Consider the following 18,050-nt stretch of genomic DNA (forward strand, 5'->3'; position numbering starts at 1 on the left):
GCCTGTCCCTTCCCTCTCCTCTCGCCTCCCCGCCTCTCCCCTCCCCTCCCGTCTCCTCTCCCCTCTCCTCCCCGCCCCTCCCATCCTCCTTCTTGCCCTCCCCCCTCTCGCCTCCCCCTTCTCTTGTCTCGCCTCTCGTCTCCCCCCCTCTCGCCTCCTCTTGCCCCTCCCCCCGCCGCCTTGCCTCTCATCTCCCCCCCTCGCCTCCTCCCCTTGCCTCTGGTCTCCCCCCCTCTCGCCTCCTTCCCTGCCCCTCGCCCTCCCCTCTCGCCTCCCCTCCCCCTCCCCCCTCCCCCTCTCGTCGCCCCTGTCTCGCCTTCTCGCCCTCCCCCCTCTCGCCTCCCCCGTCTCTTGTCTCACCTCTCGTCTCCCCCCTTTCGCCTCCTCCCGCCCCTCCCCTTGCCTCGCCTCTTGTCTCCCCCCCTCGCCTCCTCCCCCCGCCTTTGGTCTCCCCCCCTCTTGCCTCCTCCCCTCGCCCCTCGCCCTCCCCTCTCGCCTCCCCTCCCCCTCCCCCCTCTCCCCTCCCCCTCTCGCCGCCCCTCCCCCCTCCCCCCCCTCGCCTCCCCTCCCTACCGCCCCCCCTCACCTCCCCTCTTGTTGCCCCCCCTCCCCCCCTCTCGCCTCCCCTCCCCACCGGCCCCTCTCGCCTCCCCTCTTGCCGCCCCCCCTCCCCCCCTCTCGTTGCCCTCCCCCCTGCCCCCCTCTCACCTCCCCTCCCCGTCGCCCCCTCTCGCCTCCCCTCTCGCCGACCCTCCCCCCGCCCCCCCTCTCGCCTCCCCTCCCCGCCACCCCCTCTTGCCTCCCCGCCACCCCTCCCCTCCCCTCGCCTCCCCTCCCCCCCTCTCGCATCCCCCTACCCCTCCCCCCTGCCTCTCGCCTCCCCTCCTCGCTACCCCCCACCCCCTCGCGCCTCCCCCTGTCGCTCTCACCTCCCCTCCCCGCCCCCGACGAGGGGGATGCGCGAGGGGCGGGGGGGGAGAGGAGAGGGGAGGGGCGAGAGGGGAGGGGAGGGGAGGGGAGGGGAGAGGAGGGAAGGGGGGGATTAACCCCCCCCCAAACCTGCACGCAACAGGTTGGCCTGCACGCAACAGGTTGGGGGGGTTAATTGCCCCCCTCCCTGCCTCTCCCCTTCCCAGCCCTCCCCTCTTGCCTCCCCTTCCCGGCCCTTCCACTGCCCCTCCCCTCTCGCCCCTCCCCTCCCCTCTCACCTCTCCTGCCCCGTCCCCCCCTTTCGCCCCTCCCCTCTTGCCTCCCCTCCCCGCCCCGCCCCGCCGCCCCCGCTCCTCCCCTCCCCACACCTCCTCATCACCGCTCTCGGAGGGGGAAGCGAGAGAAGAGGGGAGGGGAAGTGGGAGGAGAGGGAGGAAAGGAGGGGAGGGAGGAAAGGAGGGGAGGGAAGGGGGAAGCGAGAGGAGGGGAGGGGAAGAAGGAGGAGAGGGGAAGGGAGGGAAGGGGAGGGAGGAAAGGAGGGGAGGGGAGGGGAGGGGAGGGGAGGGGGAAGCGGGAGGAGAGGGGAAGGGAGGAAGGGAGGGGAGGGGGAAGTGGGAGGAGAGGGGAAGGGAAGGGAAGGGCAAGCGGGAGGAGGGAGAGGACAGGGGAAAAGAGGAGGGGAGGCGAAGGGAGGAGAGGGGAAGCAGAAGGAGGAAGGATGGAGGGAGAGAGGAGGAGAGGGGATGGGAAGCGGGAGGAGGTGGGAAGGGAGGAGAGGGGATGGGAAGCGGGAGAAGAGGGGAAAGGAGGGGAGGAAGGAGAGGGGAAGGGAAGGGAGGGAGGGAGGGAGTACCTGGAGGAGCTCCAGGAAAGTTGTAAGAGAGAATGAGGAGAAGTAGAGTTTTATAGGAAATGGGTAGCTTTTAAGTCAAGTTAGCTTTTTTTAGTTCTTTTAGGTTCACTATAAGTAGAACGTTCTTCATTCAAAGTTCATTCTTTCACACTCCATGCTTCTCTCCTCTCATCAACCTGTTGCAGGATTCTCAAAATTTTTAAAATGTTGCAAGAGGTGAGTTCATTTCCAACCTATTGCATATGCAAGAACTTCTAAGAATTAAGTTTTTATAAATTTGAATTTTTTTTCAAATCCAATTCTTTTCTCAAAAACTTGTTGCGTACGTAACAACTTCAAAAAACCATCTTTTGTATTTAATCTTTTTTCCCACAAATTTTCCTCTTTACCTTAAACTCTCACAACGTATTGTCACAAATTTCTCTCAACCTCAAACTCTCTCAGCCTATTTGGCACGTAATAATTTTTCAAAAAAAATAAATTAGAAAAAAATCTATTACAAATTTCTCTCTCAACATCAAAACCACTTAAACCTCTCTACCTATTGCGTACGCAAGAACTTCAAAATAAAATTTAACCATAAATCTCTCCAAAAACTCCTCTCGGGCATGCAATAATTTTTCAAAAAAAAAAAAAGAAAAATCTATTACAAATTTCTCTCTCAACATCAAAACCACTCAAACCTCTCTACCTATTGCGTACGCAAGAACTTCAAAATAAAATTTAACCATAAATCTCTCCAAAAACTCTTCTCATGACACTTTATTAATATAAGAAATCCATTTATAATATTTTTGCTCCATAATATAATAAATTTTTATTAAGTAATAGTAAAATATAATTTTGCTAAAAATATATATTGTTAATCTATAAATTAATATAAATATTATATAAATATATATATATATAAATACATTAATTAAAAAAATATAACAATAAAAATATTTTTGAATGGGAAGTCTTGTAGCATATGTGCTTTATATAATACTTATGCTTAAAACAATGAAGAATTACTAAATGTATTTGTAAGGTAGTTCGTAATATGAAAAGTCTCAATAATATTCTTCATGCTATTAACTAGATATTAAATTTTAGTTTTAATAAAAATATACATTAGTAACTTAAAAACTAATATAAATATAATATAATTATTGTATAAATTTAAATAAATATATAAATTATTAATATTATACATTAATAACATTTAAAATTATGTACATTATATACTAATAACCTTTAAATTTTAAAAAGGTATTCAATCAAAGAATTGAATTAATTTAAAAAATAAGGAAATATTAAAATTTACACAAGTACTTTTAGCATGTATGCTTTTCTTCCATGTATATAATACTTGTTAGTCGAAGAATGAGGAATTAGATAATGTATTTGTAAGGTAGGTATTTAAAACCATAGAATCTGGAAGAGGTTTAGCATACTTGCTTATCTTTATTACAATATATAATACTTTACATAGTACAATATCATTGAATCCATATCATTTTTCTACTTTAGCAACCACCAGATATCCATGGTATGAATCCATGATGTGGAATACACATTTCTTATGAATATTTCTTATCACATACTTCTTCATTTCTTTGGATACACCATGCACCATGAATGTAAGAAAATATGAATCGGTGTGCTTTTAGCCTATGTGCTTGTCCCTAATAAGTAGGATACTTTAACTAGGTAGACTTATAATTACTTAAAGTAAAGCCTTTGCAAAGGATCGTACCTAGTATTGGATATATCCAACCTATTGTACAAATCAAGAAAATTGCACAAATCAAGAATTTTCTTGATTTGTGCAACAGATTGGATATATGGTTGGTTGGATAAACTTTAAACAATTAATACCAAAACATCTTAAGCACCGTAAATCTTAAACTTTAAACATTTAATTCATAAACCCTAAACTCCTAAACAATAAATCCTAAACCCTAAACCCTAAACTCTAAATCCTAAATCCTAAGTCCTAAATCCTAAACCCTAAACCCTAAACCCTAACCCTAAATCCTAAATCCTAAACCCTAAAATACAACCAAAGTTTAATGAATTTTTTTTATTTGTGCGACAGGTTGGATATATCCCCCAACCTGTTGCTCAAGCAATAGGTTGGGGGATATATCCAACCTGTTGCACAAATCAAAAAAATTACACAAATCAAGAATTTTCTTGATTTGTGCAATAGATTAGATATACGATTGGGGGTGCACCCCCAACCTGTTGCTTGAGCAACAGGTTGGGGGATATATACAACTTGTTCTACAAGTCAAGAATTTTCTTAATTTTTGTGCAACAGGTTGATATACCCCCCAACCTATTCCACAAGTCAAGAATTTTCTTGATTTGTGTAACAAGTTGGATATATCCCCCAACTTATTGCACAAATCAAGAAAATTCTTAACTTGTGGAACAGGTTGGATATATCCCCCAACTTGTTGCTCAAGTAAGAGGTTAGGGGTGCACCCCCAACCGTATATCCAATCTATTGCACAAATTAAGAAAATTCTTGATTTTTGTAATTTTATTGATTTGTGCAACAGGTTGGATATATCACCCCAACCTGTTGGGGGATATATCCAACCTATTGCACAAATCAAAAAAATTCATTAAATTTTGGTTGTATTTTAGGGTTAGGGTTTAGGATTTAGGGTTTAGGGTTTAGGATTTAGGATTTAGGGTTTAGGATTTCGAGTTTTGGGTTTAGGGTTTAGGAACTAGTGTTTAGGAGTTTAGGGTTTCGGAATTAAATGTTTAAAGTTTAGGATTTACGGTGGTTAAGATGTTTTGGTATTAATTGTTTAAAGTTTATGATGTAGGGTTCAGGTTTAATGCCTTCTCTGCTAGTTTTAATATAAAAGTTATTAAGTAATAATAAGCTCAATGATTATTTATTGTGTCTTTTTTTGAGTTGCTAATCTATTTTTGTACATAAAACAGGTATTCACCCTAATAGAGGGTATGGATGTGTTATACAAGAAGAATGAAGTGGTGGCTTTTGGACGAATTCATAGTCTTGATCCTATGAATGTATGTTATTTTCAACGTTGTGGTGAGAGATGATGTGTAGTGATGATCACCAACGTTGTAAATCCTGAAGTGCATTTAAAATATCCACATGGAGACTTTGAAACATTGGGAGATCTCTTACAATGTGACATATTTGATATGCAAACACACAGAACACTCTGGGACCAAGACGAAATTATTCCAAAGACATACTTTCAAGATATCAAGAAAACTTATTTTGAGGGAGAAAAAGTAGAGATGTTATCTTGCTCCGAAGAAGTTTTAGCAATTGGCAACTTTAAGGGCTATGCTCAGAGTTTTCTCTGTATATTAGAGATAATTAAGTTAACTAGTGCAGGTGTCATTCAAAATGCAATGGATAGTACTTCACATCTAAACGTCCATAATACTACGTCTCATCTACAAGTTCATAGTACTTGTAAATGGGGGTTAGCTTTCTTGAAATCAAGTATTCCCAATACAGTTTCTTTCAATGTCATGGAAGACATAAGGGAATATTATCAGAAGAAAAGGACTATAACACAAATGGGATCCAAATTTATAAGAAGCTATAGTAGTGATCAAGAGTATCATAGGGGCATGCTCACAGGTATTGAGGACATTATAGTAACAGATGTTGATGCAAAAAAGCTTTCTTGTGTTGCAAGTGACTCAAATATACTCACTGGTATAGAATTGTCTTGTGTTGCAAGTGACTCGAATAGGCTCACTGGTATAGAAGACTTGTCCTATATTGCAAGTGACTCGAAGAGGCTCAGTGGTATAGAAGACTTGTCTTGTGTTGCAAGTGACTCGAACAAGCTCACTAGTATAGAAGACTTGTCTTGTGTTGCAAATGACTCAAACATGCTTACTGATATAAAAGACTTGTCTTGTGTTGAGAATAATAAGACGGGACCACAAAGAAAAATACACTCAAAGATTGATGGCATAAGTGATGCAATAACAGGAATTGATGATATTAGTGACAATGATCATGATGTTACCACTCGAATGCAGGGCAAAGGGGGCAGAGAATCTAAGACTTGTCATGTTGTTCGTAATATTGTTGCTAGCATGCTAGAGAATATAGATGGGAGAATCTTGAGTTACGAAGGAGAAAGAGTTCAACCACAAAATTCAAGAGGCATTGGCAACAAATTGACATCAATGAACATGTCCACCAGATTGCCATTTCCAAGATATTATAAGGCATTAAATAATTCTCAAGCCCACACAGCATTTGATTATAGAGATGAAGATTCAAGGGAAATGGATTTGAGGTTTGATGGTCTTACAACTGAAAAACGCAAGACACTATTTACAAAAAGAATGTGAGTTTGAAGAGGCGAAGAATCATGGCATCAATTCTAGAACCAAAGAGACATGTAATGTTATCCGAGGAGAATATGGGAAGGATGCTTATGCGAGTTTGTTGCAAGAGAGTTTGCATTAAAAAAGTTGGGAAAGATGATTGTGCAGCCATACGCCTTGGTATTTAGAGTAAGACAATGCCTAGTAGACATAACTATCTTCTTCAAGAGTTTTCATGCTTTCTTCATCAAGGCACTGATCAAGATTTGAGCACAAGACATTGTAAACCTAGATTGAAACCCATGGTTAATGGGAGACCCATTTGCAATCGAGGATATCAATGGTTAACTGGACTATCACATGGCACATACTGGACCATCTAAGCAGAGGTGAAAAAAAAAGGGTTCATACAATTCATGGAAATACCAACAAGCTTAAATGCCATGGAAACACTATAAATGCAACTGCAACATTAAAGCAAGTTCTCGAAGACCATGCATTACCACAGCCTCTATAAGAAAATAATACAACGTTTGTGCTCAACAGATAACAGGATCTCGTACGCAAGAGAGAAAACAAGATAGTATGGAGAATCAAAAATTTTGATTACTATAGAATTGATACAATAGATGGGGCTACCTCCCAACCGTGCACTCCTGTGAAAGAAGCTTCGATGGCGTACTAGAAATAGTAGAAGACGGAGGCTGGATGCTAAGGAATCAGGGTTGCTATAGCCAATGATGAAATGGGCTTCACGGGCTTGCTCTTATATAGCCACCAATCGTAGTCGGTTAGGCTCAATTGGGTGACTAACCCAGTTCACCCAAAACAGTCGACTGGGGATCGGTCCTGAAATAGGCCACCAACCATACGATAGAACCAGTGCGCAAAACAGAGCAACTAACCTACAGTTACCATTCGGCCCAGAGCCATCCGGGATCATCTGAGGCTCCAAACAAGCCCCGCAACCCGAGAGTGGGCTACCCCGGGAAATGCTCCATCTACCCTCAGTGCGGTCAGTCAAGGGATGCCTTCCCGCACTTGCATGTAGCCTAGTTGGCGGTGTGCCAACTCTATCTGAAGCAGTCCAGCCATCAGGCCACACATGGCCCCGATCTTGGTGTCTAAATTAGGACCTACCGAATAACCGAGCTACTCAAATGCCTCCTCCTCATATGGGGGGCTTACAAGTAGAGTTAGCTGGTCCCCACGTAGTTATACAAGAGTGGAGCATTGATATCTAACACCCCCCCTCAATGTGCACCCGCAAGTGAACTTACTTTTTTGGCCCAATGTCAAGTCGATGAAGATGCCTCTCTAGCAAGTCTCTTCTAAGAGCCTTCGTGAAGATGTCTGCAGCATTCTATGTAGTCGGACAGTACACCATGTCGACCTCTCCATCCATGATGAGCTCGCATACAAAGTGATATTGAATCTCAATGTGCTTTGTGCGAGCATGGAACACGGGGTTCTTTGCAATCGTCATGCAACTCTGATTGTCACATGATAACTACGTAGACTTGTTCTGCATTGCACCCATGTCCCCCAAAATCCTCCTCAACCACACTGCCTCGCAAGAAGCAAAGCATGCAGATTTGTACTCTGGCCTCGATAGAAGAAAGAGCAACTGTGGGTTGCTTCTTGCTGACCCATGACACAACTCTAGGTCCAAGTGAGAAACAATAACCTATCACTGATCTTCTACTGTCCACGTCTCCTGCCCAATCTGACTCACAGAATCCGGTCAAGATGTTGCCCTTGGTATAGGTGATGCCATAATCAAGTGTGCCTTTGATGCATTTCAGCACCCGCATCCCTGCCCTCCAATGGTTCTCCCAAGGCTTATTGGAAAACCTGCTTAGTAAACCAGTCACAAAAATTATGTCCGACCGTGTGTTGCACAGGTAAATCAAGCTGCCCACAAGCCTTCTATACTTCGCTTCATCCACTAGTGGTGATGAATCCTCGTTTGAGAGCTTCGCGTCAACCTCCATAGCGGTACCAACTATCTTGCACTCAGCCATGTCAAATGCCTTTAGTATCTCTCCAGCATACTTCAATTGTGAAATGAAGATCTGTTTTAGCTCTTGCCAAACTTCAATCCCCAAACAGAAATGCATCAGCTGTCATTTGAAACTCTCTTCCTAGCAAATGCTTTGTCTGCAAGATCTTCTCGTCATGGTTCCCTGTTTTGACAAGGTCATCCACATAAAGGACCACGATCATACACCTGCCTCCTCTGAAGATATACAAATTTGCATCAGATGGGCTCCTCCTGAACCCGTTTTGCAAAAAGTAGGCATCAATTTGCTGGTATCATGCTCATGGGGCCTGTTTCAGCCCGTAAAGTACCTTCTTCAGTTTACAGAGTTTACCTTCTGAACCGGGAATCATAAAACCTGGTACTTCAGCTTTACAGAGTTTACCTTTTACTTTCAGTATCTCTCCAGCATACTTCAGCTGTGAAATGAAGATCTATTTCGGCTCCTGCCAAACTTCAATCCCGAAACAGAAATGCATCAGTTCGAGGTCTGTCATTTCAAACTCTCTTCCTAGCAAATGCTTCGTCTGCGAGATCTTCTCTTCATGGTTCCCTGTTATGACAAGGTCGTCCACATAAAGGACCACGATCATACACCTGCCTCCTTCTCTGAAGATATACAAATTTGCATCAGAGGGCTCCTCCTAAACCCGTTTTGCATAAAGTAGGCATCAATTCACTGGTACCACGCTCGTGGGGCCTGTTTCAGCCCGTAAAGTGCCTTCTTCAGTTTGTAGACTTTACCTTCTGAACCGGGGATCTCAAGACCTAGTGGTTGTTCCACGTATACCTCCTCCTTGAGATCTCCATTTAGAAAGGCAGATTTAACATCCATCTGAAACACGGGCCAACTTCCCTGGGCAGCTAAAGCCAAAACATTGCGAATTGTGGTTAGTCGAGCTGTGGGAGCAAAAGTATCTTGATAATCAAAACCATGTACTTGTGCAAATCCTTTTGCCATGAGCCAAGCCTTGTACTTATCCAACGTGCCGTTGGACTTATACCTGGTCTTGTACACCCACTTGGTGCCGATTACCTTGCGTTTTGGTGGTCGATCCACAAGGTCCCAAGTGTTGTTCTTCATTATGGAGCCATACTCCGACTACATAGCCTCCATCCACCTATCATCGCCCTGTGCCTCTTCAAGACACTTGGGTTCATCAGCACAGATCACTTCTGTCATCAAAGCATAGTTGACCAAGTGTTCCTGCGCCCTTCTTTGCTCCTCTAATCTCTTGGACTGATTGTGTTCGGATGGTTCCTCCTCAATGGCTAGAGGTTCTCTACCATCCAAAAGCTACTTTACCCACTTCGGGAATGGCCGTTGCCGTTGTGGTTCTGCAAGCTCTTCTTCATCTTCTTTGTCTTGAATCCTCCCAAGCACCGTTGGGGGAGTTCGGTCTGCTATTGGTGGCAGTACTGGATGGATATCCTGGTCCTGGTTGTCTGGGAAGGAAGCATCCTCCTCCAATTGATGCAGCTATTCTGAGAAGACCACATCGCGACTTACAATTACCTTCTTAGTAATAGGGTTATAGAGATGGTAACCCTTTTCCTCTTCATTGTAGCCTAAGAAAATAAACTTTCGGCTCTTCAGTTCCCATTTGGTCCTGGTAGCATCAGGGACATGCACAAAACAGTCACATCCAAAAACTCTGAAATGTGTAGCTAAAGGTTTCTTACCAGAAAAGGCTTGCAGTGGAGTCATCCCATTCACAGCTTTTGTGTAGCTACGATTCAGGATGTAAACTGCAGTGTTACATGCTTCAGCCCAGAAAGTCTTTGGCAAATCTTTCCCTTTCATCATACTCCAGCCCATTTCGCAGATGATGCGCATCTTGCATTATGCTACTCCATTTTGCTGTGATGTATGTGGCAGGGGTTTCTGCCTCTTGATTCCGTGACTTTTGCAGTAACTTTCAAATTCAGTTGATGTGAACTCTCCACCTCTGTTTGATCTCAACTTCTTCACCTTCCTCCTCGTTTCTTTCTCGACCATTACATGCCATTCCTTGAACCTACTAAAAGCCTCGACTTTAGTCTTCAGGAAGTATATCCATATCCTTCTACTATAGGCATCGATCAGCGTCATGAAGTAGTAGGAACCACCCAAAGCTTTCATCTCCATCTTTCCACAGAGGTCCGTGTGAACAAGCTCTAGAGGAGACTTTGCCCTACTGGCCTCTCTAGGAAAGGGATGCCGATGCTGCTTGCCCATCATGCAAGCTTCACATACATCGGGTAGATCTAAAATTTCTGGTAGGTTTACAATCATTCCACTTTTATGCATCTCCTTCAAAGAACTAAGGTTTAGATGACCAAACCTCTCATCCCATAGCTTAGTGTTCTTCACATCCGCTCGAGCACTGAAAGCTGAGAGTTCGTAAATGTTGTTGCGTCGTGTATCTTTACCAATGACCTTTCCTTGAAGATGCAGGATCTGTGCACCATTCTTATCGAATTGGACTTTGAGGTCCCGATCCGTGATCGCAGAAATGGACAACAAGTTCCTCTTGATATCTGGCACATAAAGAACATCGGACAATTGTTTTACAACTCCATCTGACTTGAGAGCAATCGTACCTTTTCCTTTTGCTGGACATTTTGCATCATTGCCGACTGCTACCAGGATGTCATTCCCTAGCGGCTGTAGAGAGGTATACCAATCCTTCCGACTGGTCATGTGGCGCGATGCACCATTGTCAGTGATCTAAGGTTCATCCGCAGGTACATGAACTGCCTCATTGCAAATCTCCTCAATTGCTATGAATAGCTCTATTGGTGCTGCCTGCGCGCTATTGCTGGACTCTTTCTTTACTCCGTTCTTCTCATCTGCAATCTTCTTTCGGCACTCGTTCTACTTGTGCCCTGCCTTGTTGCAATAGAAGCACTTGATCTTCTTCTTTCTCTTTTTATCATCAGAAGACGATGGGTTACCAGAGTCCTTACCCTTACCTTTCTTTAATCCGGTCCAGAAAGTCGAATCTTCTCCAGTCCTCATCTTTTGACGCATCTCCTCCTCCAGAAGCATCACATTGAAATCCTCAAAGTTGAGGGGTGGATTTCTGTTTTGCGTATTCAGCGCCATAACAAGACCGTCATACTTTGGTGGGAGAATCCGTATGCACCTTCATGCTAGATTCTCACTGGTGATGGTGATGCCAATCGTAGTCATCTGATCGCACAGATTCTTCACCCTAGTGATGAACTTCTCTGCTGCTTCAGACTCAGACAACTTCTCGTTCGCGAGTTGAGTCTCTAGATTTTGAATCCGCGTTTGATTCGTGGTCTCGTACTGATTTTTCAAGACCATCCATGCCTCCTCCGCTGTGGTGACATGTTGAATTAATGCCATGACGGAATCACTAACACTGCAGATAATAGAACACAGCGCATCTGCATTTCTTCTTGTCCACGCGAGAATCTCATCCGCAGTTGGTACTATCTGTTGGCCTATGTTGGCTAGATTCGGCCTCGCAATCGGCCTCACATCCACCCCAGTAGCAGTGTCCCAAAGCTCGTATGCGCTTAGGATGGTCTTCATCTTGAACTTCCAGAGTGGATAGTTAGAGCCGTCCAACTTTTCGCTTTCGCCGAATGGTGGGATTCGCAGTCTTGTGGGCTGGGCCATCTCTCACAATCTGCTCGCAAACAAAAAACACACTACCAAATCTTCTTGCTAGAGTTCAGGCTCTGATACCGTGTAAGAAAATAATACTACGTCTGTGCTCAACAAATAACAGGATCTCATACGCAAGAGAGAAAACAAGATAGTATGGAGAATCAAAAAATTCGATTACTGTAGAACTGATACAATAGATGGCGTTGCCTCCCTACCATGCGCTCCTGTAAAAGAAGCTTCGATGGCATGCTAGAAACAGTAGAAGACGGAGGCTGGATGCTAAGGAATCAGGGTTGCTATAGCCAGTGATGAAATGGGCTTCACGGGCTTGCTCTTATATAGCCACCAATCGTGGTCAGTTAGGCTCAATCGTGTGACCGACCCAGTCTGCCCAAAATGGTCGACTGGGGATCGGTCTTAAAATAGGCCACCGACCATACGATATAACTGGTGTGCAAAACAGAGCAACTAACCTATGGTCTCCATTCAGCCCAGAGCCATCCGGGATCATCTAAGGCTCCAAATGGGCCCCGCAACCCAAGAGTGGGCTGCCTTGGGAAATGCTCCGTCTACCCTCAGTGCGATCAGTCAAGGGATGTCTTCTCGCACTTGCATGTAGCCTAGTTGGCGGTGTGCCAACTCTATCTGAAGCCGTCGAGCCATCAGGCCACACATGGCCCCCATTTGGTGTCCAAACTAGGATCTACCAGATAACCGAGCTACTCAAATGCCTTCTCCTCATATGGGGGGCTTACAAGTAGAGTTAGCTGGTTCCCGCGTAGTTACACGAGAGTGGAGCATTGATATCTAATAGCCTCATCTTCAACAAACAATGCTAGATGGACATGTCGAAAGTCAACAACATCTTCCTTTAGGAATGACAAAGAAGGTCGTCCTAGAAACTATCAATAAAACTTTACAAGACAGAGACGAGAGCATGATTTCACAGTCAACCTTGTATAAAATTTGGTGTAGAGATTTTTACCATGTCAAGACACCATCAAAGCAAAGGATGTCAAAATGTAAGACATGTGATGAATTGAAAAATACCATTGAACATAGTAAACGTGAGCAGCAACAAGGAAGATATATTAAATGGCGATCAAACCATTTACATCATGTGCAGGATGCTCGAAAGTTGTATGCTTCTTGGAGAGAGGAAGCTATTTCACATGTCAATAAGTCCATGTGCATCACCATTGATGGCATGGACTAGAATACAACAACTTTGCCATGATATAGATGTATCCCACTGGCATTAGAGGGCAAACATGGACTAAAAACAAACTTGTGTGGAGTATTAGTACATGGATACCGAATCTTTTATGATGTATGGATTGATAGTTTGCATGACCATGATAGTAACCAGGTTGTTACATCAATCATGAAAGCAATAAGAAAGGTCAGAGATGCTCGCGAATGTTTACCTGACACATTGTGAATACAAGCTGATAATTGTTGGAGAGAGAACAAGAATAAATATATATTTGCTTTATGCTCTATGCTGGTTGGTTTGAAAATATTTGAAGAAGTGGAAGTTGGCTTTCTTCTTGTTGGCCATACACATGAAGACATAGATCAAATCTTCATTGTTATCTCTGGTGAGTTGAAGTCAATGGATATTTTAACAATGGAGGATATGCTATTTCGAATTAGGAAAAAAATTGGAAGGTCTCGCAAGGAAGAATCAAAAGTGGCTATCTTAGAGAGGATGGTAGATTGGAGAGCATTCATAGAGCCACATTTACAAACAGGAGATGATGCCCTAATAGGACACACAAATCCACACTACTTTCGGTTTCACATGCATAACAATATTCCAGTGATGCAATGGAACCACTACTCAGTAGATGGAGATCATTTATGGAGTGAGTCATATGCTTTATTACAATGAATAATTCCATTGGAGGAAACTAGATTTGTTCTTGTAAAAAACAAATCACTTGACATAAATGAAATGAAAGGCTTGAAAGCCTTCATTAAACATCTTCAAAGTATGATGCAAAAATATCTAGAGCAATCAACTAAGAATTTGGAGACAATTAAATCAACTGAAGTACTTATCCAATCTTTAGAAAGACAAGAAAACTTAATGAGCATTGAATATTGTGAATCCTTTTGGCCGGAACAAGCTAGGTCACCAAGTTTTCCTTTGGATATAAATATGTTAGTAGATATGGAGGAAGTAGAGGAATACCTTTTACCTCGAAAATATTATGGCAGGAAGGGAGACAAACCCTTACCAGAGTTTATACCATCTAATGAGATTGAAGAGGGTCTATTTATTGTAGTTTGGGCATCTGATCCAGGTTCAGAGTTGGATGACCAAGGTGGCCCAATTTGGGTTGCAAAGGTTGCTAAGATAGAAAGGGATGACAAGGAAACTCCTATAACATTCATAGCTTTATGGTATGAACTAAAGCCATTGAAAAATCTCCCGAGAAGATATACAATAAAACAACTCTATGAGGGATGCTCGCAAAAGAAACGTGAATGGGTTCCAAATAATGAGGGATTAACAGAGGTGGAAGTCAGTAGCATTATTCATTGCTGGAAATCGAGGACACGAAGTTTTAAAAAGAAGCATGGATACAATGTTGAAAAATGTATCACAATCCCTGATCCAAGTCGTGTCCATATTAAACATCATTTGGCAAAACTTGACCCACCAAGCGCAAATACATTACACGACTCTGATGACTTTGAACGAGATTCAGATGCATAAGATAATGTTTTGTATGCTTTTTTCCACACAAATGGTGTATTTATACACCACCAATAAGATAATGTATTGTATGCTTTATTTTTTTTTAAAAGGTATATCTATACACCACTTATATATTGAATTCAATAAACTCTTCTTCTTTTTTTAATGGTGTATCTATACACCACTTATTTGTTGAATTCAGCAAACTCTTTTCATATGGTGTCATATTTTCACTTTATCAGTATAGTGTTAAAATTGAACTGGAGTTAGGAGACTACTGTTATTATTATTATAGTTATTGGATGGGGGCACCATGCACAAGTTTGGGAATTATAGCTTCATTGAGCCATTTTTTTTTATATTAGAGGTCACCGCTTGACTTTTTAGCTTAATAAAGCCATATTTGTATATAAGTGACCCATTTAGTGCTCTAAAAAAACCCAAATTTTGAGCTCACTAAGTGAAGTTGAGTGGGGAGGATATGCTCTAAAAAAAAGTCCAAACCAGGAGAGAAAGTCCAAAAATTTTGAATAATGTGTTCAAGATGTATGTCAATCCAGCGCATGACAATTGGGATCAAAGTTTACCTTATGTGTTGCATGCATACCGTACCACTGTTCAAGCATCGCATTCAAGGCTTTGTATGGCAGAGACCCGCAATTTCCACCACAGCTGTCAGACCTTCAAATACCTAACCGTTTCACCGACGCAATCGATTGGTACCACAACTTATAGCAAGTGCAACCAATTCTGAGAACCACAATTGCAAGAAATCTCCATACAACGTAGACGAGACAACAGAGATCATACAACGAGGGACGTCAAGATGTGCACTGCACAATGGAGAAGCCTGATGATGTGGCATCCATGTGGGACTGCCTACACGGACTGGTCGACGTGGCACACACGTGTCATACGGTTGTAACTGTCTACGCCGCCTGAGATGGTATTAGGCGTAGGACAGCATGGAGACGGCAGACGTTAACTGAAGCTAATAGAGGAGCATTCCACAATATTCAGAAGCGGTCAGGAATAGTTAGTCACCTAGTTATTTACAACGTCTCTACTGTCCAATTGCTTGCTTCCAATTAGTTCCTACGATGCGCCTACGATATGCAGCGGAATTCAGAGATTGTGCGAGATTGTATGCTCAAAATGCAAAAACGCAAAGCTTAACAAGACGCCAAGAGGAACAGCTCTTGATTCAGCGTAGGTTGTATGCTCAAAATGCAAAACGCAAAGCTTAACAAGACGCCAAGAGGAACAGCTCTTGATTTTGCTACCTACGCTAATCAAACTCCAGGCTGCTGTAACCTCCTCGCTCGCAGAAAAACAGACGTTTTTGTGTTGTAAATAAGGCCCAGTTCGAGCCACAAAAGAATTACACGATGTAAGCGGTCGAGAGCATCTCCTTCTTGCTACAGCAAAACTATGAATCGATCCTTCGATATATTTGGAAGAGATTTGCAAGCAAATCGCAGAGATGGTCTTCAGGGTTTGACGAGTAAAAAGCGCAGCAACTTCGATGTATTGAAAGTGAACATAGGCTTTCTGATGATGCAGTATGCGAATTACTGTTACTGGCTCAACGTCCAGCGCGTCATGGGCTTCTCTAGTATAGCTGACAGATAAATCTCCTGCCTTCCACGATCCATTTTAGGTCCGGTCACCCATTTGTGCGTTACGTAACCCAAGCTTTTTATCATCGGTACATATATTTCCTCAAGTTGTGCTTTGTCGCAGAAGAACCGATCCAGCCAAAACAGACCTCCTGGCCTCAGAACTCTGTCAATGTCGAAGAGCAGAAATTCAAGGGTTTCTGTAGGAATCCAGTGACTGAGAACGTGCATAGAATGCACAATGTCCAGCGTATTGTCGAAGAAGGGAAGACGCTGCGCGATGGTCAAATACAAGGGGACTACACCTCTCAAGGCAATGAAGTTATTGAAGGGACCATTGAGATTCATGCTTGTCGTAACTATGGTGATGCCTCTTTCAAGCATTCGAACTGCGAAGCTCGCAGCCCCTCCACCGATGTCTAAGCCGATACGGATGGTGCCGTTCTTCAAAGTTAAGACTTCGTCAATAGAGAAATCAATCTCGGTCCCATGTCTCTCCCATCGGGTACTCTCTCGACCATTGAGATCAAAACAATCATTGCAGTCATCGAAAACCTTATGTTTCTTACGATCATTCAGGCACTTGAAACTTTTGCAAGTGTAGGCTGACCACAAGATGCTGCTATCCTTTGGGGCCGTCCAGAGGCTCTCAGAAATTGGGTAAGGCTCTGTGAAGTTGGGAGGAATTCTAGCGAAACAGCGACGGCGAGGAAGGGGCTCGCATCCACGAAGCAGCAATTTCTGTCCTAAGTTTTGATCGTCGGGACATTCTCCTCCAACCTCATACTCCATATAAGTCTTGAGATCCTCCTCTTCTAGAGCACAAGCATGCCCGATAGGAGACACCATGGTATCAGATGCCTGAGCAAAGTTGAACCCAAGGGGTAGCTTCCTTATCGCAGTGACCGCTTGCAGCTCTTTGGTCATACCTCCCTCTTCCTCCCTCATCCAGGCTGACCATTGCATCCACGGGTCCGCCTCATCTCCGGGAAGCTGCTTGCCCTCCAGCTTGGAGTCTGCCATGCCTCTCAGAACTTCAGTCGAAGCATTGATTAGCTCCATATTCCGAGACACAGCGTCTAGGAAGATCTTGGACAGCTCCACGCGAGAAGCACGCAACTCCGCCTTTACGTCGTAGAGCTCCTGCTGGGCGCGCTGGAGGTCGGCTTGGGTCTGATTGAACTGAAAAACGAGGCCGGTGACGAGGCTAGAGAGGGGCACATCGTCGTGGCCGCCGGCAAGGCCGGACAAGCTGGTCGAGGAGTAGTCACGGGTGCCGGGTTCCCAGCAGCAAAGGTAAGCGGTGAGGAGGTTGGAGCCGACGAGGGTGAGGACGAAGAGGAGGGATTGGGAGAAGCGACGGAGGCGACGGTTGGATTCCATGGATTTATGGGATTCTTCGGAGCCCATGATGCTAAGGAGGGAGGGGGGGCGAGGGGGTAAACGTTTGGAGAACTGCATACGAAGGGGAGGAGGGGAGGAAGGAGGGGAGGGGGGGATGATAAAGGGAAGGTTGGCTATGGCGATGGGATGATCAGGGGCAATGGCTATGGCGATGGCGATGAGCTTGACTTGAAGGTGGTAGACGACGAGGAGGAACGTGCTTTAGTATCACCCTTGCATGATCGCACGCCCTCTACTAACCAACCTCTCGCCCCCCCTCCCCCCTCTCTTGTACCTTTAATGTTAGTAATTCCCTCCCTCCCCGGCTTTTGTCCCTTCGCCCTTCCCATCATGCACCCCACTACCTTCCACTCCCCTTGGAAGTGTTGCTCCCATCTATAAGCCACCAAGTTTTAGAACTTGCGTGGTTCTCGGTGGTTGTAGCTCTCGTTCACATGTGTCGTGTTGTAGGAATCGTTTTTGACGAGTCAATTTGGCTCCTTGGCATTGTTACTACGAAGTAAAAAAGCCTCTCTCTCTCTCTCTCTCTCTCTCTCTCTCTCAAG

The 18,050-nt window shown here is 44.3% G+C and overlaps 1 pseudogene; it reads right to left on the reverse strand.

Annotated features, from left to right (window-relative positions):
* Positions 1 to 16,059: 16,059 nt before the first annotated feature.
* On the reverse strand, positions 16,060 to 17,511 carry LOC147893475 (putative methyltransferase At1g29790 pseudogene; annotated as a pseudogene).
* Positions 17,512 to 18,050: the final 539 nt, after the last annotated feature.

The sequence above is a fragment of the Dipteris shenzhenensis genome, chromosome 15 (assembly GCF_047967505.1).
Source record: "Dipteris shenzhenensis isolate YYH24624 ecotype China chromosome 15, Dip_SZ_1.0, whole genome shotgun sequence".
Taxonomy (NCBI): Eukaryota; Viridiplantae; Streptophyta; class Polypodiopsida; order Gleicheniales; family Dipteridaceae; genus Dipteris; species Dipteris shenzhenensis.